The 16,313-nt window shown below is 43.3% G+C and overlaps 1 protein-coding gene across 6 annotated transcripts in view; it reads left to right on the top strand.

The window, feature by feature from the left end:
* GPSM1 (G protein signaling modulator 1) overlaps positions 1 to 16,313 on the top strand; it is a 137,873-nt gene that overhangs the window by 108,115 nt on the left and 13,445 nt on the right. Inside the window, exon 1 of one of the 6 annotated variants that reach the window (XM_072632952.1) lies at positions 11,221 to 11,522. The exons of the other annotated variants lie outside the window; for them this stretch is intronic. The gene's annotated coding sequence lies outside the window, so the exon portion shown is untranslated. Of the gene's footprint in view, positions 1 to 11,220; positions 11,523 to 16,313 lie in introns of those variants that run through there. 6 annotated transcript variants of the gene reach the window in all.

Below are 16,313 nucleotides of genomic sequence, written 5' to 3'. Positions count from 1 at the left end.
AATTTATACTTGATTCTAGAGGAAATAGGAAGCAACGAAAGTTTACCGATTTTGAAAGTAGCATAATCAGACTGGTGCTTTAGGAAAATCACTTTGGCCACGCTCTAAAGGAGGCTTTGGAAAGGGGAGAGTCTTCATGCTGGGAAACCAGTTGGACGTTTATTATTACAATACTTCAGGACAGAAGTGAGAAGGCCCTGAACTAGCATGAGAGGAGAGAAGCAGGTAGAATTAAGAAATTTGTGGAGGCAGAAATGACAAGATGTGGCAACTGATTGCTTTATGTGGGGTGAGGGAGAGGGAGAAATCAGGGATGATGCTAAGTTTTTAAATCTGAATAACTACAAGGATGATGGGGCCTTTGACAGAAACAGGGAAGTCTGGAAGAGGGGTGAGTGAAACGTGCCAAAAATAAAGAGCTCTTTTCACAGATAGAATATGAAGTTGAGTTTCCTACCCCGAAGGAACCATTCAGATCTCCTAGACCATTGTAAGCGGGCCTGTTGAGGACAAAGCTCCAAAGTAGTGACCTTAATGGTGGAAGTTTCCAGGAGAAGGGTTGGTTATCAGCCTGTTGTTGCTAGATAAGAGCTTCCCTGTACCCTAGACACTACCAACTAAACATCAGGAACTCAAAGATGTTGAAAGGTAGATTCCCATCTGGGAGTTGGTTGGTACTGGGAACTCATTCCCTTGAGGGAGTGGGACAGAAATGAAGGAAGGTAGCAAAGCAATTGGGTCATACTTTGAGGCACCGGTTGAACATAAAAGGAGGTCTTTCTCTCACTTGCAGATTGAGATTATCTCTATTTTTTTGGAAGTAGCAGAAAGTGTATCAGCACCGTAGACCTGCGTTCTAACCATGTCTTTGCCAGTAACTAGCTGTTTTTTGGGCAAATAATTTCCTTTCTCAGCTGGACCCAAGCATCCTCATCTAAAAATCGGGGCAGGGGGTGCTGTTGAGCTAGATGGTTTCTCTGGTCCGTCCCTACTGTTTTGATTTCAGGACGCAGGGTTTGAGTCAGCCTCAAAGAATAAGTTGGATTTTATTGGTAGAGACTGGTATGGGGCAAGTAGGAAATAGAGGTGGGAGAAGATACTATTGATGACAACTGACATGAATAAATGTTAAAGTGCAGCAGTCACACAAAGAAATACAGTCATTCCCACTTCAGACTCCACTGGTGATACTACTCCCATTTTGTCTCATTATTTCATAGGATCATAGATTTAGAGGCAAAAGGGACCTAAAAGAGCTAGTGAGTACAGCTTGTTTCCCCTCACCATTTTATGGATAAGGAAATTGAGGCCAAGGGGATTAAGTGATTTACCCAAGGCCACAGAGCCCAAAAAGCATCTGTGGCAGGATTTAAACTCAGTTGTTGCTGATGTAGTCTGGTGCTTGCTCCACAATGCCACCTAGATTCCTTTTCTGGTCTGCCACATTGAGCAATGACCTATAGGGCCAGCCTGAAGAGGCAGAAATCCTGGTGGAACTCAGTACACCAAAGTTGTAATTAACACCTAGCATCACTGCTGGGAAAGGGAACAGGAGACTTGCCTTTTTACAATTCACACACAAACCCAAGTTAGCTTTCCCATAGGAGAACTATTTTGAAAATCTTCTTCCCAAAACAAGTACAAATTAGTAGAGTTTTTAAGGCATCCATATGGATAGCTCCCTCCTTCCCAGCGCAAGTGCCTGCCCCTGCACCCAAAAAGCTGTTTTAAACATGCTCAGATTTTTTTAATCTAATTTTTATTTTATTTTTCTCAATTACATCCAAACAAAAAAAAAGTTTCCGTATTTAAGTATTATTTTTCTCTCAATATTTGCTTTATTTCTTCTTTTACAAAGTTTCATGGAGTTCACAGCTTTGTACCAAAATGAAAGGGGACCAAAGTGTTTGCTTAGTAAATACTTCAAAACTGACTCACCGATTTTCATTCTTCTAAATCCATATACTGTGTTAAAAACTGTTCTAAAACCAAGAATATGGAAGCAGCTCTGGAACCAAAAATTTTTTTTTCATCTTTAAAAATTTTGAGTTCCAGATTCTGTCCCTGCTCCTTGAGAAGCAAGTAATGTGATATAGATTATACATGTGTAGTCATGTAAAACATTTCCATATTAGCCATGCTGCAAAAGAAAACAGACCAAAAAAAAAAGACAACAAAGAAAGTAAAAACAGTATGCTTCGATATGCATTCAAATGCATTTCTTTCTCTAGAAGCAGATAGCATTTTTCATAACTAAGTCCTTCAAAATCGTCTTGGATCATTGTATCGCTAAGAATAGCTAAGTCATTCACAGTTGAGCCTTATACAATATTGCTATTACCATGTACAATGTTCTCCTAGTTCTGCTTATTTCTTCTTTGGTTCATATAAGTCTTTCCAGGTTTGCTCACCATTTCTTATAGCACAGTAGTATGCTATCACAATCCTATACCACTTTTTCAGCCATTCCCCAATTGATGGCCCTCCCTTCAATTTCCAATTGTTTGCTACCACAGAAAGAATTGCTACATTTTTATACATATAGGTCCTTTTCCTTTTTATTTGATCTCTTTAGGGTACAAACCTAGTAGGTGTATTGCTGGGTAAAAGAGTATGTACAGTTTTATAGCCTTTTGGGAATAGTTCCAAATTATTCTCCAGAATGGTTGGATCAGTTCACAACTCCACCAGCAGAGCATTAGTGTCCCTGTTTTTCCATATCCCCTCCAATATTTATCATTTTCCTTTTCTGTCATATTAGCCAATCTGATAGGTGTGAGAGGGGGTATCTTGGTGTTGTTTTAATTTGCATTTCTCTAATAATGATGACTTAGAACATTTTTTTATATGACTATAGATAGCTTTGACTTCTTCTGAAAACTGCCTATTCATATTCTTTGACCATTTATAAAATGAGGAGTGGCTCTTATTTTTATGAATTTGTCTCAGTCCTCTATATATTTGAGAAATGAGGCCTTTATCAGAGAAATGTGCTGTAAAAATTTTTCCCTAGTTTTCTGCTTCCTTCTTAGATGCATTGCTTTTGTTTGTGCAAAACCTTTTTAATTTGAAATAATCGAAAGTATCCATTTTATATCCTGTATTGCTCTCTATCCCTTCTTTGGTTGTAAATTCATCCCTGATCCATAAACCTGACAGGTAAGATGTTCTATAGTACCTTAATTTGCTTATAGTATCACCCTTTATGTCTAAAGTATGTACCCATTTTGACCTTATCTTGGTGTAGGATGTTTGTCTATACCTAGTTTCTGTCAAACTGCTTCCAGTTTTCCCAGCAATTTTTTAAACTTGCTTTTTAAACTCTAAGTGAAAGTCTCAGCTCAAGCTGAGTCTTAGCATAAGGACAGAGGAATTTGGCAATGTTCGATTTCAGCAGAGCCTCTGGGACAAGCATTCACTCCCTCCTTGAAAGTGTGACTATTTACCACTCTTTTCCACATGGCTCTGTGGTTTAAGAGCAAGGAGAGCACATCACCCTGCCAGTGGGGAGACCTAGACAAACCTAAGTGAAGCCCTGTATGTGAACAAGGAATTAATCATAAGATTTGCTACAGATAAGCCCCAGGCTTCAGATAAGTAGAAAACTGTTTATTTCTCTGCATCACTGCTTCCCCAACAAACATTTGGGTCTGAGTACAAGACCCTGTGGCAAGAGCAGCTGTCATGTCAAACATGTCAAACAGGCACATCACCAAACCTAATCATGTAGCTGAAGAGTCAGGACTAACCTCTTCAAAAACGTAAATGCTGTATATTTACATTAGGAGTAAAAAATAAGCAAAGGAAACTGTCCCATTTATCAACCCACTCAGTCAGTCAATTAAGAAGCCTTTGTTAAGTTCCTTCTACAAGGTCAGCTCTGGGGATAAATGAAAAATGTATTTGGAAAAACCAAAAGCTTTTCCTGTCATCAGGAGGGATCCATTCTAATGAGAGAGACAACACAAATGTAAGTAGGTACGTACATGCAGAACATGTATAGAGTAAAAGGATGGTAACCCTAGAGGAGAAGGCAGCTGGGGTTACTGGGAAAGGTCTCTTGTAAAAGATGTCATTTAAGAAGCTTATTTTTTAATCATTGCATCTTTTTTATTGATATCTTTTATTTTCCCCTTCTTTTCCAAATATATCCCTGCCTCCCTCCCCCTGCCAGAGAGCCATTGCTTGTACCAAAGAATATAAAAAGAGGGGGAAAGAAACAGTTCAGCAAAACCAAGCGACACATCAGCCGTCTGACAGACTAGGCAGTGTTCTACACCCACCTCTGCAAAGGAGGAAGGGAGGTACAGCTGAGCCTCCAAGAAAGCCAAAGATCCCAGGAGGGTGGAGGAGGAGGAGGAGGTCAGGAGGGAGAAGATTTCAGATTTGGGGAACTGCCAGTGCAAATGCGCAGAGTTGGGAGGTCAGCCATCCATCCTAAGTGAGGGACAACAAGTAGCCCAGTGAGGCTGGACAACAGAGTTCATGGAAAGGACTAAGAATACACGAGAACACTGAAAAGATTGGAAGGGGCCACCCTGTAAAGAGTTTTAAATGCCAAACAAAGGAGCATAATTTGATCCTGGAGGTAACAGGGAGCCCCTGGAGTTTATCAAGTAGGGGGTTAGACCTGTGCTTTAGTAACATTGTTTGGAAGTAGATAGAACACCAGGCTTGGGATCAGGAAGATCTGAATTCAAATCTAGCCTCAGATACGTATTAGCTGTGTGACTCTGGGCAAGTCACTTAACCCCTATTTGCTTCGATTCTCACTGGAGAATAAAATGGCAAACCACTCCAGAATCTTTGCTAAGAAAACCTCATGGACAAAAGTCCATGAGATCACAAAGAGTCAGACATGACTGAACAACATAGAAAGATTAGCCTTAGAAAGGAAAAGGGCCAACTTTTCATCAATTGGATAAATTTAATTAATATATATTAAGGGCCTACTGTGTGCCAGGCACTATACTAGGGATGCACAAAGAGACAAAAGACCATCTCTGCCCTCAAGAAGTTTATAATCTAATAGGAGATAACATGCAAACAAATATAGATATGAAGCAAACTATGTGCCAGATAAGTAGGAAATATTTCAGAGAGAAAGTACTAGAATTAAGAAAGGTCGGGAAAGACTTCCTGTAAATAGTGAGATTTTAAAGGAAGCCAGGGAGGTCAGTAGTCAAGAGTGGAGGAGGGGAAAGCATTCCAGAAATGGGGGGCAGGGTGTACACCAGAACCAAGTGAAGAAGTAGTGGTGTTATGGTGGTAAGGTGTTAGAGCATTGTGATAGGAAAAGTCTTAGCAAATGGCCTCAAGTTTTTGGGGTGGTGGGGGCGGTGAAGTAAGAAATGAGATCCTCAGCAGAGGAGCTGGGGAGAGGGAAAGCGAGTAATAGGAAGCTTGGCCAGGGAAGAGAAACTTTGGAATGAGGGACAGAGAATAATTTAGGGAGGATAAGGGGAATTGCCTTGCTCCAGTAAGGACCCAGATCACAGACATTTGTAATAGATGCAGTCTGTATGGTTTTATTTGTTTCATTTTTTAATTCTTCCAACTCCATTCAGCCGCATAGAGTAACATCAGAGGAGGTGGAAGGAAGCAAGGGTTGAGTTTTACAAGGTATGGCAGATGGTATTGCTATATCCTCTGAGGCCTTGGGAAGCCCCGCTTCACTGCAAGCACAGGCAGGAAGAGGTATATCCTCCTAGGTCTAGAGGTATCCCCAGCCCACACTGGAAACACCATCATAGCCCTACTTAGTCTATAGACTTGGAACTGGAAAAGATCTTAGAAATCATCTAGTCCAACCACTGCTTACAAATAAGGAAACTGAGTCCTAGGGAACTCAAGATCACACAGGTAGTTAAACAAGAGAGGTGAGATTTGAAACCAGGTCCTCTGACCCCAAATTTCATGCTCTTTCCACACTGTACCACATTGTCTCTGGCTATAGACACTTCTGGGCCTCAGGAGTCATTCATTCTACATTGGTCTGAGCCAATTGGTGGGAAAAGGCTGAAGGAGATGCCTATGTGTTGAAGGGACACAGGCAGCATTGAGAAATGCTAAGACAAACCTTTCATGCTCAGCACACAGCCAGACTCTTCTCAGTCCATCACTTACACATGTCCAGAAATATTTAGAACTCAACAAACAAAAACTCCTTCTATTTTGAAAACACAATTCTTGTATCAACCATACCAGGCCTTTCCCCACCCCCACCCCAGTTGTTAGAGCTCACACTCGACGTTTCTCATGTTCCATGACTTGGCATGTAATATCTGTTTCTCTGTGTATGCATGTGTATATATGGCATGTGTACATCTCTGTATATGTACTTCCAGTACACAGGAAGTCTCCAGAGGGCAAGGATATTTTGGTTTTTGTCTTTGCATTCTAAGAGATTGGCGCTGTGCTATGCACATAGTAGGATCTCAGTGAATGTTTGTTGAATTGACCTGGAAGACTTTACCATATTCCTTTCTGTAGGAACATCCAGGGCTGAGCAAACTTTTCCCTGTTGTGACTGACTTCCAGGATAAGGGTACTGCCCCAGGGACTAGACCAGTGCTGTACTGGAGCCTGCCTGTAGGGACTAAGAGCCAATTGTTAAATTTTCAGTGTAAGCATTTATACCTAGGAAGTTAGCAAATGCTATAAATCAGGTAGTGATTTGCTATTTTGATGATAGTACAGAGTTAGGAGAATCATGGAAAAGTATTAATAATGAAGATTAAACTTGAAAGTATACCTGTGTACATTTTCTTATTGGGAGGGACAGTTGTTAAACATTTACCAGCACAACCAAGGACTAGATCCTAGTTGCAGGTAGGTGGTCTGTTTGTAATCGAAGGACCTGGCTTTGGATCTTTGTGCTGCCTATTGTAACCTTTGTCAAGTTACTTATCTTATCTATGTTCCCTCATCTCTAAAATGAGGGGGTTGTGATAGATGACCTCCAAAGCTCCTTCTAGTTTTAAATCTGTGACCCATTTATAAGACAGACAGGGCAGGTAAGGACCTGCTGAATTCAGTTTTGTGTTGGATTAAGGAATACCCTTTGCAGAAGATACCAGAAGCAAAAACATTCCTGTCCTACAGTTCCTATCCTTGAAGGAACCTGTTATCTTCCCACAGAGAACAACTGTATTCTATGGCTATAGACTGAACCCTAAACCCAGCAACACTCAAAGCCCAGTCATTCACTGAACCCTAATCCTGGTTTATTTTATTAGATTATCAAGAGCCTAGAGAGGTATCTCACAAATGAGTGCTCTTGGCCAGGGAAGGCTAGGCCAGGGAGTATGCCTTTTGATGGTGGGTCAGGAATATCACCCTCACATAAGAAAAGTCGTCCATTATGAGACTCTCCCCACAGATAGAAGAAGATATTATGATTCCAGGTAGTTCCTCTAAATAGTATCTGGTTTCATTTTCAAGAAGCAGGAAAGAGACTTTGGAGAGGGGAATAGGAAAGACCACCTTGCCTTACAGAGCAGACTTCTTCCCTTCCCTAGCCAATCCCATTCCAGGTGTCCTTCCTCCTGTCCCTTGGGGGCTTGGGCTGATGAGCAGCAGCTGGACAGCAGGAAGGAAGAGGTTCCCCACCAGCAGAGGCTGAGCAGTTTTGCAGACACACATCGTCCATCACCCAGCCCTGGTGAGCCTGTCACTGGGATAGGCCAGGAATTACGTGGGCCTGCTTGTAGATCCCAGGTTCAACCCAGGGCAGGAAAGAGGAAAGGCCAGAAAGTTGTGTGTGTGTGTTTTTTTAAGTTGTTCCAAGAATATATCCCTCCAAAAAATACAGTTTGCAGGTGTAGCTCAAAAAACCTTTCCTGAGACTTTAGGAGATTATTCAATGTCTGCAGCAGCTCTCTGAGATTTCCCCAAAGGGGATCCTCTGGCTTGCTGAAGAGTAAGAAGCACGGATCAGCAGAAATGTCAGAGCTAGGCAAAGGGTATTGGCAATGTGGCAGTAGGCAACAAGGCAGCTAGGTAGCATAGTAGGTAGCATGGTAGACTTATAGTCTGGAAGAACAAAGTTCAAATCCGACCTTGGACACTTATTAACTCATCCTGGGCAAATCATGTAACCTCTCTCTGTCTTTGTTTCCTCATCTGTAATATGGGGATAATAGTAATAGCACCTCCTTCACAAGGTTATTGAGGAGATAAAATGAAAAAAGTCTTGCAAATCTTAAAGCAATAAATGCCAAGGTACTTGACCTTGGGGCTCTTGGAGATTTCTAGGAAGGCAATTGCCAGGTTTCCAATATCTCCCTCACCTCCCTGGGTCCGTTACAAAATGTTTATTTTTCCAGTCCCTATTCTTTCCAGGGTTCCCCCTCCCAAACATCTGATCCCACTCCTCCCAACAGTGGCTGTCACTGCAATGATACTCTTGGTTGTTAGGAAGATTTGGACAAATAGAACATTTAAGATTCCAATCTAAGGAAAGAAATCACGCTCTACACTTGTATAGCACATAGGACTTTTTTCAAAGGACTTTCATGTTTGTTCTGTTATCTGATCTTCAGAAAACCTCTGTGAGGCTTAGTACAGTGGAATTATTTTCCCCATTTTATAGATAGAGAAAAACACGTGAGTCACAAAATTAATACAAGGTTACCTTTGTAACCTTGCTAATCCAACAAACATTGAGCACTTGATGTACTGGACACTGGGAATAGAAAATATAAAAACACAGCATTTACTACCCTAGAACTCCTAAAAGAGTTTTTTGGTTTTACTGGGAGTCAGATACTCAGAGCCTCCCTGGACCTCACTTTCCTTATCTGTAAAATGGGGGTGGGGGGGAAGGTTGATCCAGATAGCTTCTGAAGTGTCTTACAGCTCTAGAGCCAGGGGTGTATGCTGGTAAGTGTTTAACAACTGCCTCTCTGAGAGATTAAAAATACACCCTGAACACACTTTTAAGTTTAATCTTCACCATTAACGTTTTCCCATCACTTTCCAAAGCCTAGACCATCAAGAAAACAATAAGTCCAACCCTGATTTGCAGCATTTGCTGATTTTTTAGCTGTGACTGGCTCTTGGTTCCAGTTCTAGGTGACTCCTACTCACCCTTGTCTGCGATTCTATAGTCAGAGAAATTCAATAGAAAATAATGTGGGAAGGGAGAGAGCAAGAGCAGGGTGAGGGAAGGCTTCTTGGAAGAGGAAGCTCCTGAGCTGGGCCTTAAGCCGGGAATATAGATATGAGGGAATATTTCCCTGGCACAGGCTGCAGGCACCTAAGTGAAAAGAGGCCTAATGTCAAGTTCAAGGAGCACTGGGTTGCCCAGCTGACCTGGGATGGCAAATGTTTGCATGATAGGGAATAGTGCTACACCAGGAGAGATGGGTAGGAGCCAGGTAATGGGAGGCCTGAATGCCAGGATGAGGACTTTGGGTTCTATGTGGATCTTTGGTCACTCCTTGGAATAATCAGGGGGTAAAACCAGGTGTCCTGATAGACCCTATCTGTTTGTTTGTTTTTTTACGTTCTGCAGACTTGTTTTAAGTGCTCACTGTTGACCTGTTCTCATGGCTGAGTGGTAATCTCTCATGGAGAAATTGAAGAGGGAGACAGGGGTTGATTTCCTAAATCCCAGGTACCAGGACAGCCTCCTTGAAATCTGAAAAATAAATTTCAAGACATCTTACTTCACCCAAGCAGGAAATAAATTTATGGAATCTTTAATGAATATAAACAGTTCCAGATGAATTTATGTAAATCCTTGGATCCATGGGGGTGGGGAGGAAGAGTCATTAAAGTGTTGCTTAGGTTGTTGGAGGATGTCTCTAAACTGAGATGCTGCCAGAAAATTACTCTGGATTCTGTTCAGAGACTGGATCTAGGCCAGGGGACATAGAGGTGATCAATGTGTCAGTTCTCATATCACTGAAATCAGTCCATTTTCAGAACAATAAAATAGCATTGTTATATAGGGCTTTAGGGTTTACAGAGCTCTTTCCTCACAACAACCCTGTGATATAGGGAGTAAAAGTTTTATTATTCTCATTTTACAGATGATGAAACAGATTCTGAGGGGAAGAGTGACTTTCTTATAGTCACAAAGCTATTGAGTGTCTGAGGCAGGATTTAAATCCAGGTCACCTAAATCTAAGTCTAGTATAACTCTCCACATAAACACCTGATTTATCCTCACCCTCTCCCATGCTGCTCAGTCCTAATTTAGGGTATGAAAATACTAAACCCTACAGCTACTGCCCAGCGCTGGTGACAACCACCATCAATTCTTCCCTTAGCCCTCCTTTAAGGAAACCCTGTATTTGCAAATATTGAATTTGGCCAGTCAGAATAGTAGGTGGGAGCCTAAGGTCCAACAAAGACTACAAGCTTTGTTTGAAATAATAAGGCTCATTAGTAGTCCTCCTTTCATCTCAGTGAGCCCCAGTTTCTCCATTTGTAAAAACAAGTGACCTGACTAGATAGCATGCAAGTTACCTTCCAAGTCCATAGGAGTTCCATAAAAGCCAGGTAAGTCTCCCCACTGGCTTCAAAGCACTGCTTTTGGTAAAAGTTTGAGATAACCTGAGGGTTTAGACTGTCTCCCCTACCTCAACTTTTTTCTTAAATAAAAATTTTACAAATATATTTTGGTTTTACATCACCTAAAATTCTTCCTGTATACCTTTTCTGCTTCCCATCCCAAAACTATGCCTTATAAGAAAGTTGTTAAGGATTTTTTTTTTTACATAAGAGAAAGGAAAAAAATCTGCAAACTAGAGACCAATGCATCGAAAAAAAATCTGACCGTAAATTCAGCATTCCACACCCGTGGACCCCCTCCTTCCACTTCTGCAAAAGTGGGAGGTGTAATTTTCATCCCTTGGGAACGAGGTTTGTTCTTTTACGTACCCAAGGGCTGGAGGGGATTCTGTGCTTCCCAGAATTCAGAACAGGTGGGATGGGGCTCCTGGAGAGAAGAGGGGTCCGTCTCAAATCTGTTTTACTGTTGGAGTGATGGTGGCTAGCTTTGGGTTGCAAAGAAATCGAAGGAGGCGTCCGGCTCTGACTGGCGGGCCCTGGAGGGGCTGGGGTAGGGGCTGGTGGGGGTCCGGCTCGTCTGTATGCCCGGGGGGCTGGGATAATCCCTTTGAATCGGTTTCGGTGGGGTCTGTGGGCGGGGAGCTGAGGAGTGGGAGGGACCCCGCGCAGCCCCGTCTCGAAGCGCCTGTAAAAAGCAGAGAATACAATTCCCTGGCTCCGGGAGAACTGGGCTGTCTCTAAGCCTCCGGCGGCAGCGTTGGCGGTGGCGGTGGCGGTGGCGGCTGCATCCCCGGCAGCCGCGAGCCAATCTTGGCACGGGAGTCGCCTTTCACATGGCTGCGGCGCTCCAGCTGCCTGCGCAGCGGCTGCCGCACGAGAGGGGCTGTCCAGCCCCGAGAAGTGCTAACTAGCCCACATCGGCCGAGCGCTACCTCGCCCCCGGAGCCTGGCCCCAGCTTGGCCCTTGGCACACTGCAGGAACAGGCAATTGGAGATTCTGAGTGAGTGGCCCAGGGTCCCTGGGAAAGCGAGAACGCTGACTGATGGAGGCTTGGGGGGGCATTGTTCCTTTTGTTATGCAGAATTCGGGTCCCGGAATGCCCAGTCCCGGGGAAATTCCAAAACTCCTCTGCCTGAGGAAAACTTTGTCGGACAGTTCCCGCTAAGTGGAATAATAATGCCCTCGCCTTTCCCTGGGGAGGGGGGGACACGGGACTGGGGACGTTTGGACTGTCTGCGGGTGCTGCGTTATCCTTCCATCCATGTGTGTATTTAATCTACTGGGTCTGTGTGTGCGCGGAAAGGTCAGAGCTTACAAGAAAGTGCCCCAAAGCCAGTCTGCTTCCCCTTTGTCCGGGAAGACATTTGCATCTGAGTGAGCGCCCATTATCTGCTGTTTTTACCCTGGAGTTGGAGAGTTAGATTCTCTGAGCCTGGCTGGTAAGGCTGAGAATCTGGCTGTTTGAGGGGCTGGGCGGGGGAAGAGTGGAGGGAATTTGTAGTCTATAAAGTTTAAGAGTTTGCATTTTCCTCTGGTTCCCTCGGGATCTATACCTGCTGTTAGCGGGGAGAGATGGGCCTGGGAAGGGGGTGGGGAGTGGGAGAAAAAGACATCCACCTAAAAGACACCAAGGTTGTTTAGTCAGAAGGGGAGGGGGCTGTTCTAGGGCTTGACTGCATCAAAGAGCTTGTGTGAGAGGGCTGCTAGGCAGTTTATACTTGGGGTGGGGAGGAGCTTGTGTGAAAAAGATGCTAGACACTTTCCTCGGGAAGGGGGGGGGGAGAATCTCAAATTCACGCAAGAGAGATTTGAATAATACCTTAACGAAGAACTTCCTGACCATTTGGATTTAGCCCTAAGGATCATAGAGCTGGGAGAAGAGAGACCTTAAAGTCACCTTCTCCAAACCCTGTTTTACAGATAATAAAATTGAGGCCCAGAAGCGTTAAATGCCTTGCCCAAAGTGACCCAGGTAATTGAGTTGAGATTTGTATCCTGGTCTTACTCCAAATCAGTGCTCCTTCCTCTGTACCTTGTGGGTGTTTTACATAGTCACCCACCTGTAGGCAGTGGGGCTGAAATAGATGAGCTCTCTAATCTAAGTCCCTTCTGACTCTCAAATTCTCAGATTTTCATGAGAAAGTTGTAGTCACCCAAGCATACTGCTGGTTGTTCCCCCAAGATATAGACACGTGAAATCTTGTATGTTCCTCATGTAAAGAATGTTCGGGAGGGAAGGAATTTCAAGTTGGAGTCTGCATCTGGGGATAAAAGATTTCAGTACCAGGTGCCATCTCTACAATATTTTTGCTTGCATCTGGCCATTGAGTCATCAGCACTGGCTGAACAGCATCTTTGTCCCAGGAATGAAAGCAGAATCAAGGGGAGTGACCCTCACTGTTAGGTTAAGAAATGTGAAAACTGGAAGTATTTGCTTCTAATCTATTTTCTTCACTAACCCTTTGGGGCCATAGAATTTAAACCTATGAGGTTCTTAGATACACAGTCAATTTTCCCCCGTGGCTTTTCAGGAAGCAAGAGCAGACCTTCTAGATCAACTGAAGGAAGAGAACTCTTGCAATTTTTCCAAAAGAGAATCCTCTCTTAGCTGTTACTGAGCACTGAGGGAAAATATCACCCCCTTCCCCCCACCATGATCCTGCAGAAAGATTCCCTTCACAGGTTCATAATGGCCTGGCTTTCATCATTGAGGCAAGGATCAGGCAATATATCACTGGAACTACTGTGGACATTTTGGCTTATAGAATGAAGGGCTCAGGATATAAATATTTTGATGCTTCTATCTGAGACAGTCCCTCAAGTAGATTTAGATTAGATTGAGACCTATTCCTGACTTCTCGTTTCTGTGCTACTCTTGTTCATGACCTGAGGAAGAAAGGAAGGAAGGAAGGAAAGAGAGAAAGAAAGGAGTGCCTCCTATATGACAAACACTTTGTAGAGAAGATTTCATTTGATCTTCACAAAAACTCTGTGGGCTAGCTACTGTTATGATTCCTATTTTGTAGTTGAGGAGACAGAGGCAGACAGAGGTTAATTGACTCACCCAGGATCACAAAGCTAGTAAGTCTCCGAGCCTAGATTTAAGTTCAGGTCTTCCAGACTCCAGGCCTAACATGCTACCCACTATATCACTTAGCTAGGAATTTCCTTAAGTTGGTCTTTTAATATTTTGGGCATACAGAACAATAATCACTCTGTCCGTCTGTGATCTCTTGTTCTTGCTACATGACCTCTGCACCTGTTTTTCAAATAATATGTCTCCTTGATGATATATGGTATGCTATTTTTCACATGTAAATTATCATTAGTAATATGCGGAGTCCTTCTTGCCACAGTGTATCTTTCCCGTACTGTTTGAGTCATCTGCAATTTTCTTTTTTTAAAAATCCTCCTATTGATGTTCTTTTTTACATGGCTGTCACTTTCCAAAGACTCTCCTCCACCCCCACCTCCTCCCACTCCATGTAGAAGAAGCCTCACATGTAATAAATACAATGTTGATTTTTCTGCGTATTGTATGGTTTGTAGACTTCACTAACACTAGGGGAAAACCATTAGTGCTAAGGAGATGGGCTAATACTAACAACTAACTTTCCATAGAACAAGCTAATAAGAAAGTGGCCATTAGGGTTATTATTCCCATTTTGTCCATGAGAGAAAACTGAGGCACACAGGGATTAGGTGATTTACTCATAACCACATAGCTAATAAGTGACTGATCTAGAACTCACAGGTGAATAGCTCTCTCTACTACTTCAGAAGAACCCTATCCATCTATATCTATATAGTTATAATTGTATACAGTGTTATATAATATGTTTTCTTGATTCAGAATCAGGACAATATCAGTGCTTTGGTGTGTGAGTACATCTATCTCATTATCCCTCTTTCTAATAGGTCAAATTTCTGCTGAACTCCTAAGCCTGACTGGGGTGGAAGTGGACATGGCTAAGTAGCTAGAAGTCATGAGTTGTTAGTCAGTTGCACTGGTAGCTGGGATAAGGATATGGATTGGCCTTAGAAATGTGTACAGACCTTGTGTGTGCTCTAAAATGTTAACATTCTGTGTATAACCTTGTCTGTGTTTAGAAAGGAATCTTAAGTCTGCCTCAATAATAGAAAAATATCCAGGTCTGGGTAGTGGAGGATGGGGAGGAGGAATGGTCTTTGAGAAAGACACAGGGATACCAGATGGGAGGGAAACTCCCTTGGGTGTATTGTAGGTAAGCATTCTATAACTTGCAACTGGCTCAGGATCAACTTTATCTCTGGTAAGGACCACAGGGCATTCTGAAAATGAATCCACAGCTTCATTTAGTCTGGGTAATGAGCAGGTGAAAGATTCCAAGGCTTGGCAGAGTTGTGACACCCACAACTGAGTCTCCCCTAGTGTTTCCATGTGATCTGAAGAATCTTAGATCTCTCTGACGGGCATCTTGAGTACTGTTATGTACAGAAAAGATCACAATCTCACAGTCAGAAGAGAGAAAAAGGGAATTACCTAGGGCAGAATTTGGTTGGGGGTAGGGAGTGAGCCTGGAACCTGAAATACTGAGCAGCCCAGACTACAATGTGAATGGGGAGGATGAAGCATCCTGCCTGGCCTCCTCCTGGAAGGCTCCATCCTAACATCAGCTCAGTCCTTTGGTACATCTTACTTTACCAAGATTCCTTCAGAGGAGGGAACAGGTGTCACTTTTGTCCTGTTACTCCAATTCAGGAAGCCCCCAGAACTGGGAGCTCAAGTCTTAGGTTTATAAGATCTAGTAAAAATCCTCCACCCATCCTGAAGGTTGTGTACAGATTCTGAGAGGAAACTGAAAGGACTGTGTGCTGTGCCAGAAACTACCCAGGAGTGGAAAAATTGGTAAGGGACTATACCTTCCCAACCCTGAGGTCTGGTCAAACCCCACCCATTAACCCATCAGAAGTGAAATGGAGCTTGCTGTAAGCTCCACCTCCCTCCTACCTGCTTCTTCCAGGTCTGCTGGTGGCAAAGCAGTGAAAATTGCCCCTGAGGCAGCTAAGGCTTGTAAAGCATCTTGTCCTGTGCCAGGTGCCCAGGAAAAACAAACAGTTCAGTGGCCACCTGGTTTCCTCCCAGATCAGCACCATTCTCTGTCCCCAAGGATTTTAAACAAGGTCCTTAACCCTAACTCTCAAGGAGAAAGTGAGTGGGGGAACTTGTGCCTTTATCAGGAAAGCCAGAGAGATATGTCAGCAAGGTTTGTCCTCTGGGTCTCCCCTGCCTCTCTGTACCATTTTTTTGAATTGCATCTCCCACCACTGGGCACTCCCTTCATCACAGGCCCTTGGTGCTCTCCTGCGTTTCAGCTTTCTTTCTGTCAAAGAAACAAGGCAGCATCTGAAACTCAGTCACATTATTGGTGTTACAGACTTAGGCATGTGCTCTTTTCCTGGGGATTTGGATTTTCAAGCAGTTGAGAGGGCAGCACATAGGGAATGAAGCTCCAATTGTAGAATTCCGGAAAATACAGTCTCTGGGTGTAAAAGAGATTCGGAGCTACCACCCACCTAAAATGTCAAGACACATCCCTGATTGCACATTTCCTTTGGTGACCATGGTCAACTCTCAGTCTTAGAGGCAGCTGGATGGCAGAGTGTACTAGACCTGCAATCAGGGAGACCAGAGTTCAAATCCAGCTTCAGTATGACTCTGGGCAAGTCACTTAACCTGTCTTCCTCAGTTTCCTCAGCTTGGGAATCCTAATAGCATTTATGAGCTCAAATGAGATAATATTTATAAAGA

This window comes from Notamacropus eugenii, chromosome 1 (genome assembly GCF_028372415.1).
Source record: "Notamacropus eugenii isolate mMacEug1 chromosome 1, mMacEug1.pri_v2, whole genome shotgun sequence".
NCBI classification, from domain to species: Eukaryota; Metazoa; Chordata; class Mammalia; order Diprotodontia; family Macropodidae; genus Notamacropus; species Notamacropus eugenii.
The sequence above is the reverse complement of the archived record's forward strand: the minus strand, read 5'-3'. Positions and strand labels throughout refer to the sequence as shown.